This window comes from Coloeus monedula (genome assembly GCF_965178545.1).
Source record: "Coloeus monedula genome assembly, chromosome: 7".
NCBI classification, from domain to species: domain Eukaryota; kingdom Metazoa; phylum Chordata; class Aves; order Passeriformes; family Corvidae; genus Coloeus; species Coloeus monedula.
Window position 1 is genome coordinate 21382968 of NC_138787.1, and position 17797 is coordinate 21400764.

General features: G+C 38.3%; 1 protein-coding gene across 9 annotated transcripts in view; it reads right to left on the reverse strand.

Moving 5' to 3' along the window:
- The window catches only part of B3GALT1 (beta-1,3-galactosyltransferase 1), a 53795-nt gene that overhangs the window by 6590 nt on the left and 29408 nt on the right, over positions 1-17797 (reverse strand). For 2 of the 9 annotated variants that reach the window (XM_082284679.1, XM_082284676.1), the window contains 2 exons: positions 5044-5116; positions 2856-3042 (listed from right to left, as the gene is read on the reverse strand). The exons of 4 other annotated variants lie outside the window; for them this stretch is intronic. The gene's annotated coding sequence lies outside the window, so the exon portion shown is untranslated. Of the gene's footprint in view, positions 1-2855; positions 3291-5043; positions 5117-17797 lie in introns of those variants that run through there. 3 more of the 9 variants (XM_082284675.1, XM_082284678.1, XM_082284681.1) reach the window with 2 other exon arrangements.

A 17797-nucleotide genomic window follows, 5' to 3' on the forward strand; every position in this document is an offset into this window, starting at 1 on the left:
TGATACAGTTCTGAGAAAGGCAAAACCCATCCCTGATCTGGTAAGTTGGTTTTGTTTCTGGCTTCACTGGGAAGCTCTGCTAATGCTCCCACTGGCAATGCCAGTGAGGAAAACACCAAGTGCAAACAGCCATAATGTAATGAAGACAAGAGTGTAAAGTCTAGAAAACTGTGTTAATAAAGAAAGAAGTACAGCAGTCATTGATTGGAGATGTAGAGTGAGAGATATGTAGCTCAGTGTGTTTAATGGACTCCAGCATTAAGGTCTCACAAATAAATGCTATATTCTGCATATGATGTATTATTTTAGGAAACTATATATCGCATTATCTAAAAGTGTATGATGTCCTACCTCTTTTCCCTCATAAGGGCAGGTGCATTAGTTACCAGGAGCACTGTGGAGATATCTGAGGGAAAGGAAAATTGTAACCAATGCTTCTTACAAACTGCAAAATTACATAAAATAGCTTTTCAGTCCAGCAATGTCATGGCTGTGACATCCAATCTTGTGTGCTCTGAAAGGATTAGAAGCAATAAAAGCCTTACTCCATTTTGAAGAAACTTTTTGAGCTTTTGTAGGGAATTTTTTTCTCAGATATGAAATCTGTAGGTAACTATGTGGGATGAATGTTTTTTGTATTGGCCCCTGGATTGCTGTTTCCTGAAAAAGGTTTCTCTTTTTCTGTTGTGTACTTGGTGGTGGGTTTTTTTTGGGTTTTTTGTTTGTTTGGTTTTTTGTGTTTTTTTTTTTTTTTTTTTTTTTTGTTGTTGTTGTGTTTTTTTTTTGTTTTTTTTTTTTTTTTTTTTTTGTTTACTTTGCCTTTTAAAAAGAAAAATAAGAGTTGACATGGTGTGCTTTGGTTTGGAGTGTTTTACACCAACCCTGCAGAATTTTTGAGCAAAGTGTAGGTGAAGTGGTTAAGAGTGAGCTGGCTGTAGTTTTCTGATGAGTGAAATTTTAAATTTAATTATTTTTTGGGAAGATTGAGGGGAAAACCAAAACGAAAGCTCCCTCCTATTCCTCCTCACAGGAAGTCTCTCTGCTATTCCAACTCTTGTGAGATGAAGATGTAAAAATTAAAGTTCATGTTCCTTCTTTACTTGAGCTTTTTGCTACACATGGGGAAGAGATTTGAAAGAAAACAGCGTAAGCAAAATTGGCAAATAATGTAAATACAATACCAAATTAGCTGAGAAGTCTTGGTCTATAATTTAGGTGAGATTATTATTGCCTCCAGGACCAATCTTTCTTCCGCTTTGTAGTATCACAGAGGGGGTTGGATAAGTAGCTATGTTGTGTATTTTTTTGGCCACAGGGCAAATGCTCCTACAAATTATTTCTGGTAACATTGGTCCTGCCCAGTAATTTCAGTAATGTTTAGCTTGCATGGACAAGAAAATACATAGCTTGATTAGGCAGAGAAATATGAACTAAGCAGTAAAATACTTACTTTGTGATGTTTTAGCAGACAAGAATTTCAGAGGTTGCCAAATTCTATTATTAAAGATGATGCTAAATTAATCAAGATCCTAAACAAGCACCTGCAACATTGGAATAATTCTAGGGATTTTGCAAAATTATTCACAGTATCAAAGTCTGTGACAGCAAACCTTTTTGTTGTCATATGTTGTGACCTGAAACAAATTTACAGCCTTGTGGGACTTGTATATCAAGGATGTGACTTAAAAGGAATGAAATCAGAGTCTAAAATTAATGTACTCAAATTGTAGTGAATTAAAAAATTTGTGTTAATTACTCATTTGGAAAAGAGGAGTAATAATGTATGTGAACTAAGATCACTATGATCAGAATAACAACTGAAAACACTTAAATGCCCATGTTACTTTACTTCCTTTAGCAGTTTGCCCAGAAGTTGTTCAGAATATTTTTAACCTCACCAGTAGTAAATATTTATTAGTAAAAACTCCCTTCAATATTTGTGTAGCAAATTAATTTATATATTGTATTTTAGTCCTGATAATGGATTCAGTATATCATCACTATAAGGATGACTTTTTTTTTTCAGTTGTGCCATGATCTTCTTGAATTTGGTGTTGAAATTCAAAGACCTTCTAACCAGGAGCATATAGGATGTCACAGGGAGAGTGGAAAGCTTTTATCAGCTTTGGATTTTGCCTGTTGGAATAGACTTTATCACATTTGGGGGCAATTACACAGGCAAAGGAAGTGTCACCTTCTTTCCTGTCTTCTTTGGAGTGAAAGAAAGCTTTCTAGCAGGGCAGTGGCAGTGTTTAAGCTCTTGGATCCTTGCTTATAGAATTGTTTTAATTCAATCTGTCCCTTTTTCTAACCTGATAGTCATACTAGAAGTAATAAAAGGCTCAAGCATTGAGGATAGATGATTGCAAAAAGCAAATGTTCAGCATTGTGTTTCAGTACTGTGACACAAAGTTGTGGGCTTAATTGCACTATTCACAGCCCATGCTGTGCAAGCCGGAGAAGCCACCCAGTCAGAGCACAGAAAGCTGTACTGTGTAACTTCTGTAAGTAATTGTCTTGATGAGGACTGTATTTGCAGCAAACCTTTTATGAGCTGACTGCACATCAAGAATAATCCTCCAGATAATGAGCACAGTTGAGAATCTTGTTAACTGTTCATGAGCAATTTTCAGGCAGACACCAAATGAGTTCAGCAAACGTTACTCATCAGTGGCAATATTTTGCCAATATTTTGGAATGCTGCTCTCTCTGCTGAGAGGCTGTTGATCTTTCTTTCAAGAAAGCCTGTCCTGTGTAAATGTAAATTGCATTAAGGTATCTAGATCACAGTGGATACCCATGATAGAAACCACAGCTCTTGAAGCCTGGCTGGTTGTCACAATTGTAATCCATACCATGTCACTACTGCTGAGGGAGGTGCTGAGTGCAGGCAGTCAGGATGCTGAGTCCTGGGGATGATCCTGGGTGAGAAGCTGAGGGAGATCACAGCTGTTCATCCTGACACCCAGGAGTCTGTTATGCAGAGCACAACTGAGTCAAATTAACACTGTGCATCTCTGCCAAAATGTACCTTTTCCTTTCCTGGAAAAAACAGGGAATACAGCTGCTAAATTATTTAGTAAATGTAGCAAACTCCTCTCATTTCCCCTGAAGAGACATTTTTGTAAGTTTTCTGTGATCATGGCTTTCATCTGTATATATACCAAGATGCTGAAATGTCTTCACCATTTATGAAGTCCTTAAATTACCTAAGGAAAAGTCTGTGATTATTACTGAATCTTGTTGAGAAGATAATTATACTGAACATTAAGAACACATCTACATGGAAATCTGGGGATCTGTTATGTTCTAGGCTGTATGTTTTCATAGTAATTTGTGGAGGAAATTCTGGACAGATGGCACAGGTAATTTAGCAGGAGATTGCAACCTCCTTTCTGGGAACTTCATTTAAGGTTTCTTAAATATTCTAAATGCTTTTTCTGCCTGGGTGTAATGGATCTGAAACCAAATCAGTTCTGCAAAGAAAGACCTTCTTCTCTATAACATTGTGGAAAGTGGCTGGAACAGATGGAGAAGCCACAGGCTTGGGCTGAAGGGAGGAAAGTACAAGTATTCATTTCAGGTCCATGATTTTTAGAAAAATAAATTCTTCTATTCAGAGGGTTCATAGCTGTCATATGTTAAAAGAGGCTGTCTTCCCTTCTCTTCCCTCAAAGACAATGAGGACAAATATTTCCTGAATAATTCCTTCTTCACAGACACATTGATGATAGGCTTTACCCTAGGCAGCATCTGAATGTGAAAATAAGTATTTGCATAAGTGCAAATTTCATGCTAACAGTTCTCTTTTCGTGAATGCTGATTTGCACATAGTTTTTATTGCAGTTCATCATTAAATTGAATACTTGATCTCTGGAAATAAATGTGGTGTTTATAAATTATTTTTCAATATTTACTACCTGCTCCTAATGTGAACAAAAGGTAAAAATGTACTGTCCGTTAGGGAATTTTACCAAAAACTTCTCGAGGGAAAATGAAAGTTCTAGAATTTTCAGCAAATGTGCCTGTGCTACTGAAAGTTCCCTAATCCTTAAAGAGCTACTGTAGTCTTTTAAAAGTTGTCTACATGAAACTAAATCTGCTTGAGTTACATTTCTGTATTTTCCACTTTAGATTTTTTCAGTGAATCTATCTCTATAAAAACAGGATTATCTGTTTGTTTTCAAGACGTGCTGAAACAGCCCACATAAAACAACTAAACTACAATTTCATTGCTTGCTTTCTCATGTTTAAGAACAAATTACGCAACTATTTTTTTCTCAGCAAAATAATTTACAAGTTAAAAAGTAAACAGTTTCCACCATGACTAAGCTGTCAAGTGCAATTTTCAATTGCAGACAATGAATCTGTTGAAAAAAGTACTTAGGAATATTTTGATTAACAAAACCACCAGATTTACCATGACTGAGGGGAATGGGATACATTACTTATTACGAAATATGAGCTTGTCATGAAGGACATTATAGAGAGATGGGATCTCACTGTTGGTTTGAGCAGCTTTCCTCTCTGGCTTGGTTTGTGCATCAGGAGCATTATAGCTATAACTTCCCCTTCAAGTTTTGCAGCTCAGGAAGTATTTTCTATGCTGAAATTTTTCCCCTGCTTCCTCTGAGCTAACCAGAAAAAAAAAAAAGTATGATTTTATAAAATCTGATATTCACTTGACATTGAAATGGGATTTTATCCCATTTGGCACATTTCCAGTAGCCCTCTTACTGTTTTGGTTGTATTTTAAACCCAAGTCTTTCTGTCATGAGCATACAATGACTATGACCACTTAGTCACCAGTGGTATCACACAGCTGCTTCCATGTGGAAGGAAATGGAAGGACAGGCCAGACAGACCCAGGGACTGTCTGTATGATGGATAGGTTTCTAAAGTTTTAGCAAATCAGCTATGCTTGGTCAGATAGCAATCTAGAATGGTTATAAGCTAGATTTTACTCAACTCAAAATAATACTAGAACTTGAGACATGTCAGTCAGGTGTTGTCTTGCTGTAATGCTGATTGCAAGTGATTTACCTGGAGCCAGTTCATGGGAGTTTTGCTGCTGTCTTTAGTAGAAGGCGTTTTAAGCATATATCGTTTGCACTAACTAAAAGGGAGAGAAAAGAAATTAAAAACATAAAATGAAAGCGCAGAATATTTTAAACCAGAAATTTTATTATTTTCTTTTTTTATCTTTTCTTTTAAATCACCCATGAGATGTCAAGGGCCAGATCTGTGCATTTTTCCCCATGAATGCTTTTCAGAAACATTTAAAAAACACTTTGTGGCTTCATGATGTGATAGGTGATTTGTGATTACACCAATCATGTCCTGCTACATTGGTAATGTGTAAATTGCATCTCAGTATGGTTATAAACTGATGCAAATAACATGTTTCACTTTGGGTTACCATAGCCACGACTGTTATTTTTTTCAGCTATTGTGCTGTGTTCTAGTGCAAAATCTCACAGCAAGGTTCCTTAGTGCATGTCACCACCAAATTGTTTACATCTAGTGAAAGTTTAGGACAAGGAAAAAAGAAAAGCTTTCAGTTTTTTGAAAAAATTCAAGGGTGAAAACCTTTAGAACTGCTTTAATATAGAATGTTTATTACTCATGAAACAATTGTACATAATTTAAGAGTCCATATCTTAAATTACCTTTGGGTAATAGGGTTTGAAATCAAGTGTACTGCTGTCTTTGTCTTAACCTTCTTAAATTTCACTATTATGTTTCCTTTGCATTCACAGCAATGCCGTGAAACTGTGGTCTGGATTATGACACCAAGAATAGATGACAGTGGCCTTGATTATATAAATGCCTACCATAGTGGCACTGCTATTCTCAATTAATCTTTGTCAAAAAAGGAGGAGTAACAATTACGTGAAGACTGAAATACCTGAAATCACAGTCTGTGGTGATGATAACTCATCAAGTTGGATAATGAATCTACTTGCCATAATTCACATGCTATTGGGGGCATTGAAAGAAATATACAAACAATTAAAGCTTTTTTGGATTTACTGGGAAAAGTCCTAAAATAGTTTTGAGCCTGCTCATTAAGGTATGAGTCATGATGCTTGAGGAACTTGGCTTTTAACTTCATCAAAACTGGGGATGCTTCAGGCTGGAAACAGCTATATATAAATACATTGTTATAACCTCTTCTCTTACTGATAGACAGTAACTGGCAAGATTCTGCAATGTCTTAGGCATATCTGTATAATACCTATATTTACTGTAATTGTTATGTATCTTTACATGTGATTCTTGGAGAGCTATTTCTTTTTAAGGCTGAAAAGTAGCTAGAATTCACGTTATTTTCCCATTTCTTCCACAGCAATGAGGCTAGAAAATTTTGTAATTAGTGAATTTAGTTGATCATACAACAGCATAGATTTAACTTTTCTGTGTAAGGAAAAGGTTAGGTATTATCAGATATCCAAGGAAACTGTTGGATACTGTGACACTGTGTCTATGTGGCCTTTTTTCTTTCTTTTCCCTGGAAATATTCTTCATGTTGAGGAGTCCCTAGAGCCTTGACCTGTCCACGTACAAACAGATTGCAGTACAGTTTTTTTCATGTTTGGATTACTGTAATTAATGTGAAGCTATGTTGCAAAGCATTTGTCCCCATGAGCTGTTTATAAGTCAAGCTTCAGGTTTCTAAATCCCATTGTGAAGTTGTGATAAATTTAACACAGGCTGTTGCTTTTAAAATTGCATGTCTGTCACATCAACTGTAACTTGAAAAAATGCCACAACCGAACGAGTGACTTTTGTTTTCAACTTGGAAGATACAGTGCATACTTCAGCCAGATGACTTATTCTCAGGTATGTGAAAAACATTTCCTAGACATACACTTTTTTCTTTTTTTTTTTCTTTTTTTTAGGCAATTGGTTAGTCATGATTGAGATATCTCAGTTTACTCAGTTTATTTGGGCTCTCCTGGTCAGGGCTTTCTGAAAGCATTGCCTTAAGTCTGGCAGAGACACAGTTCAGCTGTACCGGGCAGGCGGTGGCTGCCTGCAGCTGGCTGTGTGCCCTCTCCTCCAGCTGGTTGGTATTCCTGGGGGCTCTCTCCCACACTGCTCCAGCTGCCACACAGAGCACCTGCAGCTCTTCCTGGGCTTCCCAAGCAAGTTACCTTGCAGAGAAGGGATAGGCCTGTTGGGAAAATGGGACTTCCTTGCTCTTTGACTGGAAAGAAGTGGAATTACTGCCTTAGATGTTCGCGTTAAATACCTGCAGTGGCACTTTTCTGCAGAAGTGTTGGTGTGGCCACCAACCAACATAGGTGTTCACAGGCCCACTGACCTCAGCGTAGCTCAAGGCCAGCACTTCTGGCTCTTAGCTGTATATAATTGCCTTAGAATGAAGAAACAGGTTTCTTTTCACTTTGTCATAACTAAATGATAGATGGGTTTTTTCTCAAACTTAAATCAAAACCTACTTTTATTGGGGATTGAACAAGAAAAATTTCTGCTGCAGAAGAGAGGGCATTGTTTTTGCAAAGCTATTAACATTTGAGAGCAAGCTAGCATCAGATTCTTTCAGCTAGCACATATGGAGCATTTCACAGGCATGACCCCAGACTATTTGTCAGCATTTAGTTTTCTGAAGCTTGCAGTTGAATAGATGGTTGGGCAATATTACACTTAAATATTCACTCAACACAAGAGGCCATCTCTCTTGTGGCATGATTTAAAAATGGGCTCATAGTAACTGGAGTTCTTTGGATGAATCAAATAAAGTAGTGCATGCTGTAGTTATTTGGTAAATAGATATCCTGGTGGATCCATGGGAGTAAAACTGTCCTCATTCTTCTATGGTATTTCAGAAGCGCAGCAAATTGTGGCCTCAGCTGATACACAAGTTTGAAAAATACTGTTTGGGTTCATAAATGGGTTGCTGCCTACTTAGCTAAACTGAAAACCCATTCTGGGTTATCAGCTATGATATACACTATGGTGCCTAGTCCACCCTCTTGCTCAAAAACCTTTTTATTTTTCCACTGTATCTCCTTTATGAGAATTGTGAAAACTGTGTATTAATCTCAGTGGAAGAAACTCAGGTGTCTCTGTAGAAAGCACAAGAAAACAGCTTGTCCATTTGTGCTCAGATTGGAATTTAACCTGACTCCTATAGAATTGTTAAAAGTAAAAATTGAGGAAGTTTTCTTGCAAAGTGTTATTGATGAACATTCTGTAAGAACTTCTTTGTTAATAACTGTTATCTCCCAGCTGAGCAGAATATGTCTGATAATCTTAGGTATCTGATAAAGCAGCAGGAAGAATTGCATTTTGGTAAAAAGTAAAGCTGAATTCCTGTTTCAACTTACTTTTATAATTTATGTTATTAGAGATGTCCTTCATATATACTTTTAAAGCTTTCACTAGGGAGCATAAATTTCAAATCCCAAATATTGTGTGAGTAGTCAGGAATACTAACTGATTTCTTACATCTTTTGTTGGTGAGCATTGTTAATTAGGAGTGTGTGCAGTGACTGGTAACTAGGAATATAGCTAAACAAACTTCTTCCTAATGTTTGTGCATATGTGCTTGTCTGTTTGTCACTAAATGTAACAGGGGCCATTTCTGTGGGCTCATTATGCTGATAGCACATTTTACTTTCTCTTTTTCCTATTGTGACTATGGAAGCATAACCAAAACTTTTCAGAATAATTGGAAACTCTCCAGTCGGCTTCTCTACCTGTAATTGCATTGGCTGATGTAGGTATAAATGTAGACTCATTTGTCTGTATTGAAGGATTTCTCAAAACAAAGGCAGAGGACTGTTACGTAAAGGATGACCTCAACTATCTTCAGAGTTGAAAATAAGAGAAAACAGTCTTGCTCCTCCATATTGACTCTTACTGAAACTCTGCTGTGGCACAGGTAAGGTGTGTGATTACAGGGCAGCTCCAGAGAGGATTATGCAGCAACTGGCACACATTGTTGCTCAGTGTTTCCTGTTCCAGCTCCTGGCCCCGCACAGGACACCCCAAGAGTCACACCATGTGCCTGACAGCATTGTCCAAATGTTTCTTGAACTTGGTCAGGCTTGGTGCTGTGAACACTTCCCTGGGGAGTCTGTTCCAGTGCTCAACCACCCTCTAGGTAAAAACCCTTTTCTTGATATCTAAACTTCCCCTGACTCAGCTTTGTGCCATTCCCTTGGATCCTGTCACTAGTCCTGAGAATGAAGAGACTGATGTTTGCCCCTCCAGTTCCCCTTGTGTTGAAGACCACAGTGAGGTTGCTCTGCTTTGGTGTCTTGTGCCTTGATTCTGATGCAGCTCAACAGAAAAACTTCTCTTTTTATCACCCACTTTTCTTTGGGATGTGTTGGATCCTGCTTGGATGGAAATGTAGTGCACTACTGATAGAAATCAACTTTGTGGCAATAAACAGTAAATATGTTCTGTCACTATGCTCAAGGGAATCATATGAAACCTTAGTTATCCATGTGTTTGAGGCCAAGCCTTAAGGAAAAAGAGGGTACATGAATATACAGTGTAAAAATATAGATTGCTTCTCTTCACTCTCCATCTGTGGACCTTCAAGAGCTCTATAAACACAAGCTCACTGAGCAGCTGTATACCCCAAGGAGGCAGATAATACAGTAATAAAATATGCTAAGCAATTTAAGGGTCCAAATCTTGATACATACCTCAGGGTTGTAAGAATTAAATAGAGTAGTTTAACAGAGAGACATTCTTCGGGGAGACTTTTTTTTATAGAAGCAGCATAAGATCAAACTGCCCTTTTGATCATTTTCCAGGCTTTGGGGGTGCTTAGTCTTTGAGCAGAATCAGAAGAGATTGCTATATAAATAATGTGAACCTAGACCTCTGGAGGAAGATGTTTGGCTCATAAGGTGGCTGGAAACGACAGGGATTCTCCTGAGCTTGTTTTAACTCTGTATAGGGCTCCCTCAACATCCTAAACCCTTTTCTCACTTCTAGCAGTCTCCTTTCAGCATTATTTTAATCTGAAAGATCTCTTGAACAAAAGAGAGTTTAAAGCAGTCTGCAATCTTTGGTTCCATTTATTTCCTGGCTGCTCTGCTATCAAAGGCAGCATGACGCAAAAGTGAAAAGAAATGCAGTAAAGCAGCTGTCAGGCCAACTGTTGTGGGATCACACGGCCGCGGAAGGAACCCTCCTTTGCTGTGTGATGGAATGCTTGACGTGGGCCTGCAGTCGATGACACAGCCACGGTCTGTCTCCACTGGCACTCTGTCCATCAAGGAAGCAGGTGTGCTCAGACTCACTAAAAATAATAATGCTTTGGGATTGCCTGTGGTTTTTCTCTATATATATCTAAAGTAAAAGCAAGAAGTTATTTGGTGTCACAAATGATTTACTTTTATGGTTGTGGTTTGAAACAAATTGAGTTTTTAAAGTTTTAAAAAACTCATGCTTTTTCCATGGAAAAAGGCAGGAAGCATGAAAGTTGATGCAAACATCAGTGGTGCTTCGTCCTGCTGCTTGGGAGAAAAGGATTGACTTCCTGGCAGTCTCAGGGAAGTGGGGCAAGAGCTGCTGGAGAGGCAGGTGGTGTCTGGCTAAACTGTCCTGGGTACACAGAGGAAGTCAGGCAATCCTGCCTGGGTTGCAGAGTGAAGCCTCCCCATAGGGAATGGTTCAAGGTGAGAAGACAAATGATCTAAGTGCACAAAATTTCAATTTATACTTGAAAAACCTTTCTTGCTAGATGCAGTGAAGAGTAATGCCACAAAACAAAGGGATGTAAATAACTTTTTGATTATCTTTTGTCTATGTGGTAACAATGTAACCAAAAGCTACTCCAGTACTTTTAATGAGAACTTCACTGCTTTGTTATTCTTTCTCATTCTTCCTTTGTCTTTTTCTTTGAAAAAAATTATTTCCCTGTCTGTATAGCTCAGTGTGTGTGTACTTTGCAAAGATGCTGCCATCTGCCATTTACTTTCCCATTTAAGCTCCATTCTTAGACATACATTTCAGGGAAAAGGAATTCAAGTGGTTGAGTTTATTTTCCTTCTGTGTGAACAACAGTACAACAATACAACAATAATTCCAGAGCCAGGCAGTACGGCTGCCTGAAATGCCAACTGCAAATCACCTTTTCAGCGAGGCATTAATTGATTCTGTGAAATATGCTGGGTCAAAACTTCATTTCAGTTCCTACTGCCATGCACTGGCTGGATCAATTAAACTCCATATAGCAAGTTTTTGAGATTAAGTCAAATATTTTTTACTTTTCCTAACCCTTATTCCAGATCATTTTCCCTCCCTCTCAGCCCCTTGCTACCCATGCCACTTGCAGCAGATAGGGGAGCAGTGGTGCCACTGGGCACATGGCAGGGCCAAGGCTGCCTGTCCTTGGGTCACCCCAGGGCACCATGGGGCAGCCCCTCACCTCCAGCCAGGAAATGGCCCTCCCAGGAGGCAGGAACCCCTCAGTGAGTGAGGGGCATTAACAGTCCCCTCCTTCACAGGGAGAGCGAGAGCAGGAGAAAGGGGGTCATCTTGCTCCTCCTCAACAGCTTGTGCCTTGTCTTTGGAGATGAGTGCTTCAAGAGCTGAGAAAAATACTACCTGAGATCAAGATGGAAAACATTGTATCTGGGAAATTAGAGCCAGTGTGTCTGTAAGCTGGCACTGCCACACAAATACCCATGCATTCATTAATACTTTATGATGATTTTTAGTCTGATCAGTTCCCCAGTCAGATGTGACTCATGGTCAAAAGCCTGGATCAGCACAGCCAAGGGTCATCATCAACTTGAAACAAGAGGATGAGGCAAAACAGGGAAGACCTGTTTTCATGATCACACTCCTGCCTTAAATGAGTATCAGAGAGCTAGGGCTCCCTTACTCCCTTGTGAACTGAAGCAGTACCCCCAAGATTTCCTTACACAAGAGTATAAGACCAAGCACACAGCTCCTTTCCTCCTCTTGCATCAATTGCAAACAAATAAAAAATCAAAAAGCTTTTGGTTGGCTGCTAAATATTTAGGTTTAAATTTCAGTGATTACTGGAAAGTTTTGGAAAACAATTCAAGGACTTGTTGAGAATTAAGAAAAAATACTCTCCCTTTAAAATTTTTTTTGCTTTCACAATAGCAAGTGATCCCTTGCATCCTTCAACTGTCCCAAGATCACTCTGAACTTAAACTGGAAATCTAATTGGATTTTAACAGGAAATCTGGTCATGAATCCAACAGCTTTAAGGGGCATGAATAGTATAGCATTTGAGAATATGCTGCTATTTTGAAGATTGATGTGATTGTGTGATTTTGACAGAAAATGAAAACATAGTGAGAGGTGTCACAAGCCTCTGAATCAGCCAGATTCTTCTTAGAAGCCAAAGACAGCTTGGCTCAGGTAGGCTATTCTCCCACACATGCCTTTGCCAAAACAGAGTGTGTGCCAAGGCTTTTTTGCTATTGTTTTTTTCCTCCAGATGGTATAACGAGGGATAGACTGCTGGTTGCTTGCCAAGGGTTGTACAATATTGTGGCAAAATGCAATCCCAAGCCTCAGTTTTGAAGGTAACATATCAATCACTTATTCTTCAGGTTCCTATATTTCTTGCATGTAGGGTCAAACCTCTGTCATCAGGCCAAGCCTATTAATAAGTTTCATCCAAATGTTTTGAGAGCGACAAAATTTGGTATGTTTTCTCTCCAAATGTTGACTAAAGTGTCCACTGCTAGGAAGGTAAGAGCCAATATGTAGCTAATCCTCTTTAAGAATCTGTACCTCAAACCTAAATTGCTAAATTGCTCAGGTCAGCTAAAAATAATAATGCTTTGGGTTTGCCTGCGGTTTTTCTCTGTATACATATAAAGTAAAAGCAAGAAGTTATTTGGTGTCACAAATGATTTACTTTTATGGTTGTGGTTTGAAACAAATTGAGTTTTTAAAATTTTAAAAAATAATTTCTTGCACTTAAATGATGTTGTAATAATAAGTAGAGCTAAAGAAGATTTTTTACTAAAGGGTGTGTATTTTTTACCAGATTGATATATACATCTTTATCCTGTTGACATGCATTTTCAAAATAAACCTGATGTTAATTGCACCTTCCCTGAGTAACACGATGGCAGAATGATCCACCTTCTTTCTGTCAGGTGTTTGAGGGGGTAAAACACATCTAGGAACAAAGTTACCCCCTGAGAGTACCACATACACCCTGTTTAGTCACTGTACTCGAGAAAACTTCCAATCTAGATAGGGTTAGTGACAAAACAGTCAAGGAAGTCAATCCTCCCTGTCATCTTTGGGTGTAACTTTATTTTATATAAACTGTTCTTGTTCTAGGTGTTCATTTGACCTTGCAGCAACCCAAGGCATCCAAAGTGATGGTGACTTCAGTGCGCTGACATTTATGATAATAAAAGCAATTTTAATATGGGATTGTGCTGCCATTTTAATAAACTACTACAAATAGTCTCTCTCCTGTAGCAGGAGAGGGCAGGGTTGGTATTGAGTAATATTTTTTAAAGACTTCAGAATGACAGCCTGTATGACAAACACATGTAAAAAGATGGTTTTGCTATGAATTATAAAACAAAGGAAAAAGTTCTCCAAAAAACAAGATTAGTTTTTAAAAGTGACTTGACAAGCTAAGTTCAAGTAAGCTTGCTCTCCAATTTAGGCTGTTTGGAAGGAGCATGGATGAGATTTTTAGCATCTTAGTGATATGACAACAGACAAAATCTACAATCACTCTTTAGGTGCCCAGTACACTGTATTTGGAACACCAAAAGTATTTTCTTCTTCAAGAAATAATAGATTATTATCCTGGCTGGCAGCAATAACCTGTAAATTATATCTGTATCTGGCACATATGGAAGAAAAACCATCAGATAGTATCATACATGAAAAATTGGTTGCCTTGGTCTAGTAACAAAAGGTTTAGGCATAACATCTTTTAATTTGAGAAATGATGAAACCAGCAGTGGCAAAAATAACATTGCTAGTTTCCAAAAGTAGATATATTAGATTGAGAGGTAGGTCATTTGTCAGCCACCCCTTTAGATAAAATAAAATGGAAGATAAAAAAACATTTGCTCAGTATCCCAAAGCCAGGGACTGCAGCACAAGATTAAGTATTCTAAGGCATCTACCTCTTTCTCTGTATTCCTCTAGAGACACTGAAGAAAATCTTAAATTTCAGCATGCTTCGGCATCTCAAGTTCTGGATGGACAGAGAGGGATTGCAGGGAGTTGTCTTTATACAGCTGACGTCTGTAGCCTTGAATGTCATTCATAAATTAGGCTCCTATCAAATAACAGTGCCCCTAGGCATCTGCTGCTTAAAAACTGCACTTCAGAGGGACTGAACAATCTTCTGCAGGATGGATTAAGCATTTTACAGTGCTCATAAGAAACCAATCTGAAAAATAGGTTATTAAAACCAATTAAATCATCTTTGTTGGTGGATCTCCTTTAAGTCTTTAAAAATCTGCTGAGAGAAGTGTGAAGTTCCTTTTGCAGTATTTTTTAGAAATTGTTTAGCTATAACTTTACGTGATAGATGCAGAAAAGGAATGTAGTGCGCCATGTAATTCTTCCTTTCTTCTTTGGCAGTTGATCTTGAGTGCCCACAGAGCCCATTAAACTCATTTTGCTATAGCTTTACTATTGACATTGGAGATTAAATGCCAGGGTATGAAAGAATTTTTTTTAAGGACTATGATTTTTTTGTTTCAATACAGCATTGTCAGGACCAAAAGACTGTAACAGTCTGCTGTGGTGTGTTACTTCAATCATTTCTTCTTGCCTAGGGAAAATATTTCTGATTAGCATAGTTACTGTCCCTTTGTTACATTCAGCAGTGTTACTGCAACTGAACTTAATGGGAGCTGTGAGTGCTTGGGCCCTGGGTTTTCTCTGTTTGCAGTGCTCACTTATCTCCTCTTGTCTGATAAGCTACAAAACAGAATAACTCCTTTACCAAGGCAGTGGTGACTCTTGGTGCTACAACACTACAGTAAAAGATTTTTCAGTCCTAAAACAATGCTTTGCACAGGTATTCTTACCCACCCAGTTGTCATTTACTCTGAAGGAGATGGAGGCTGAAGTCCTGGGTGCTTTAGAGGCTGGTCCAAGAGTGCCCACCTGGACTGCTCTCCATACAGCTGGCAGTGGGGGTGAGTCCAAAAGGAGGTCAAGAGCCAGTGCCTCGAGGTTTGACCTCTCATGTTGGTTCTGGGGCAGCATCTCAGCAAATCTGTGTTAAGGCCTGGGAATCTAGTTCTGTATCTTTCTAAAAAAACCCAGAAGAGTCCATGGAAATGGACTTCTGCAAGTGTAGGACACACATGTGTAAGTTAAACACATTTTTAGTGTTTTTTCCTGCTCTGAAATGATCTTAAACTTTCAAGGGCAACATGTGGTTGAAGAGGTCTCATAAGGTGTTTATATAATTGTGATTGTATGCAGCCTAATAATACACTTTCTGCTCTACTGCTTGATGGAAACTTTTCCTTGATGTCCGCTGGATATTAAGCAATTTAATGACTTGATGAGTAAGAACAAGGTGATTGGAGAAGTAGTCTCAGCCAGCTAAAAGTAAGCATGCATCTCTCTTTGCTGCTCTGCTTTCTGTTTAAATGGTGCATTTAATGATAGGCATTGCATTTGGGAAGAGTTCTTTGGTTTGCAGCAGATACCCAACAATGTCATCTGGACTTTTCTGTTACAGCAAAGACTTTGCCTGAGGGTTTGCCTGAACGATGTTATATTTTTTATCCCACCCAGTGCATAAGAAGACTTTCAGGGAGCTAACCCAGCCCAGGTTCAGCATCTGTTGCTGAAGTCACCTAGGACTCACAACTTGCTTGGAGTGCAATGCTCTCTCAGTGGCTTAAGAGGGGGGTTTTGGCCAAGACTGTGGCTGTTTTTCCCTTTACTTTTGTGGGGTTATTGTAGTCTGCCTGGGCCTCCCAGTGTAAATAGCATTTACACAAACCCTGTTGTCAGCAGTTACTTTAGGAGAGATTCTTCCTTTCTGCTGCTCACTCATCCTCTTTGCTCCAAGATTATGTGCGCATACAGATACAACTTCCAGTTACAGTTTTGACTTCTAAATTTATGAATGTGTGTCGAGCTTCTTGTGCTACTGCTGTTGCTGTCATCTCTCTTTCATCTCTAGTGGGATGGCGCTTGTGACATTTGCAAGCTTTTTGTTGCTTAGTCTCTTTCTTGAAGAGCACCCAAGATGGTATTAAACACTTCTGAAATGGCTCCACACTGTGTTCCTAGTATGTTTTTAGGCCTGTAGTTTGGCTGATTTTTTCTTTTTTTAGATCCTAGATTGATTTGTTAGATACAGATGGAAGAAATAGAGTTCTTAACTGTGACCCCTGTCTTGCCCCATGGCAGCCTAGTTAACTACTGATCAGCAGCTACAGCTGTAGACTCCAAACATGAGAAATCCTGAATGTGTTCTGAGGAAAAGCTAATTTATCAAGGATCATTTGGAAGTCCTGCTGATGCCTGGTTTTCTGTCTCTGGTGTCTATAATTGGCCTGGGCAATGCATGGCTGTTTGTATCTCACACCATACACTGCTTTATTTCTCTGGTAAAGGTTAACTGTTAAACTGATTAATTGTCTGATGCCAACACATTAGATTGAGCAGTGGCAGCTCTTGGATTTTGAGAAGATGCAGCACATTGACTTTATAAATGTTGCATCTGGCTTTTCCTATTTTGACATGTGATAGCATTTAAAGAGCTGGTCAGGCTTCTGGAATTTTAAATACCAGATGGGAATTTTATATTCCCTGTGTACTTTATTATGTCTAGTAAATACTGAAAGAAGTGGTGTCTGTCTCAAAGAGGACCTATGATTTTCAGCTCACAAATGAATGGGCCTTTATTTCTACTGCTACTTTCAGAATTCTCATTATCACCTCTGTCCCTTCACCACCCTAAGCCTTTTCCACGTCCAGCATGCCTGCTTATAGCTTCTACAACAGCTTTTTTAGGAGCAAGATGCTGCCTTCTTCTTTTGTTGTTAGAGGAGCTAAACTTAAGAGCAAATGACAGATACGAACTGGGCTGTGCCCAGATCAAGTTTTTAATGCTCTCAAGCATTTTAATATAAACACAGTTATTTTCAAATTAAATAAAGCCTTTAGAGTCTTTACTCTGCATTAGAAAAAACAAGATAAAAACCAAGCAGACTACAAGGCAAACAAAAATTTTTAAATGCCGGTGGACTTCTGATGTTCTCAATACAAGTTACTGTTCTGTGTTCTTTGTTATGCTTTACATGCAACACAGAAATAAACCTTCTGTAGTCAAGATAAAGTGAGTCTCAGATTCTCCTGAGAGAATCTAAACTGCAGCAGGCACTGCATCTGCAGCTCCTGTGTGTCAACTGCTATACCTAGTCTGGAGAGAAAAATAATCCATTTCTGATGAAATGGCTCTTTATGATGGGTAGTGTCAGTAGTAGAGATGCTGAGACACATGTAAAAATAAATATGTACAGTCCAATAGAAGAGCTCATTAGATAGTCGCAATAGTTGTTGGTCAGTGCAACTGTAATATTTTCTTTAATTTTTTAGCTAAAGATCTACATCTTCCTTAATGAGGATATTGCTTAAAGGGAAAATTAATGATCAGAATTTTTATATAAATGTATCCCCCAATATTATATTAATTTAGATTTGAATGTGTTTAGATGTGGAAAATGTTCATTTATTTTTTAAAAATAATAATTTTAAAGGCTTTAAAATACATAAATATATCTTATTTTTTTTCTTATAATTAGAAATGTAA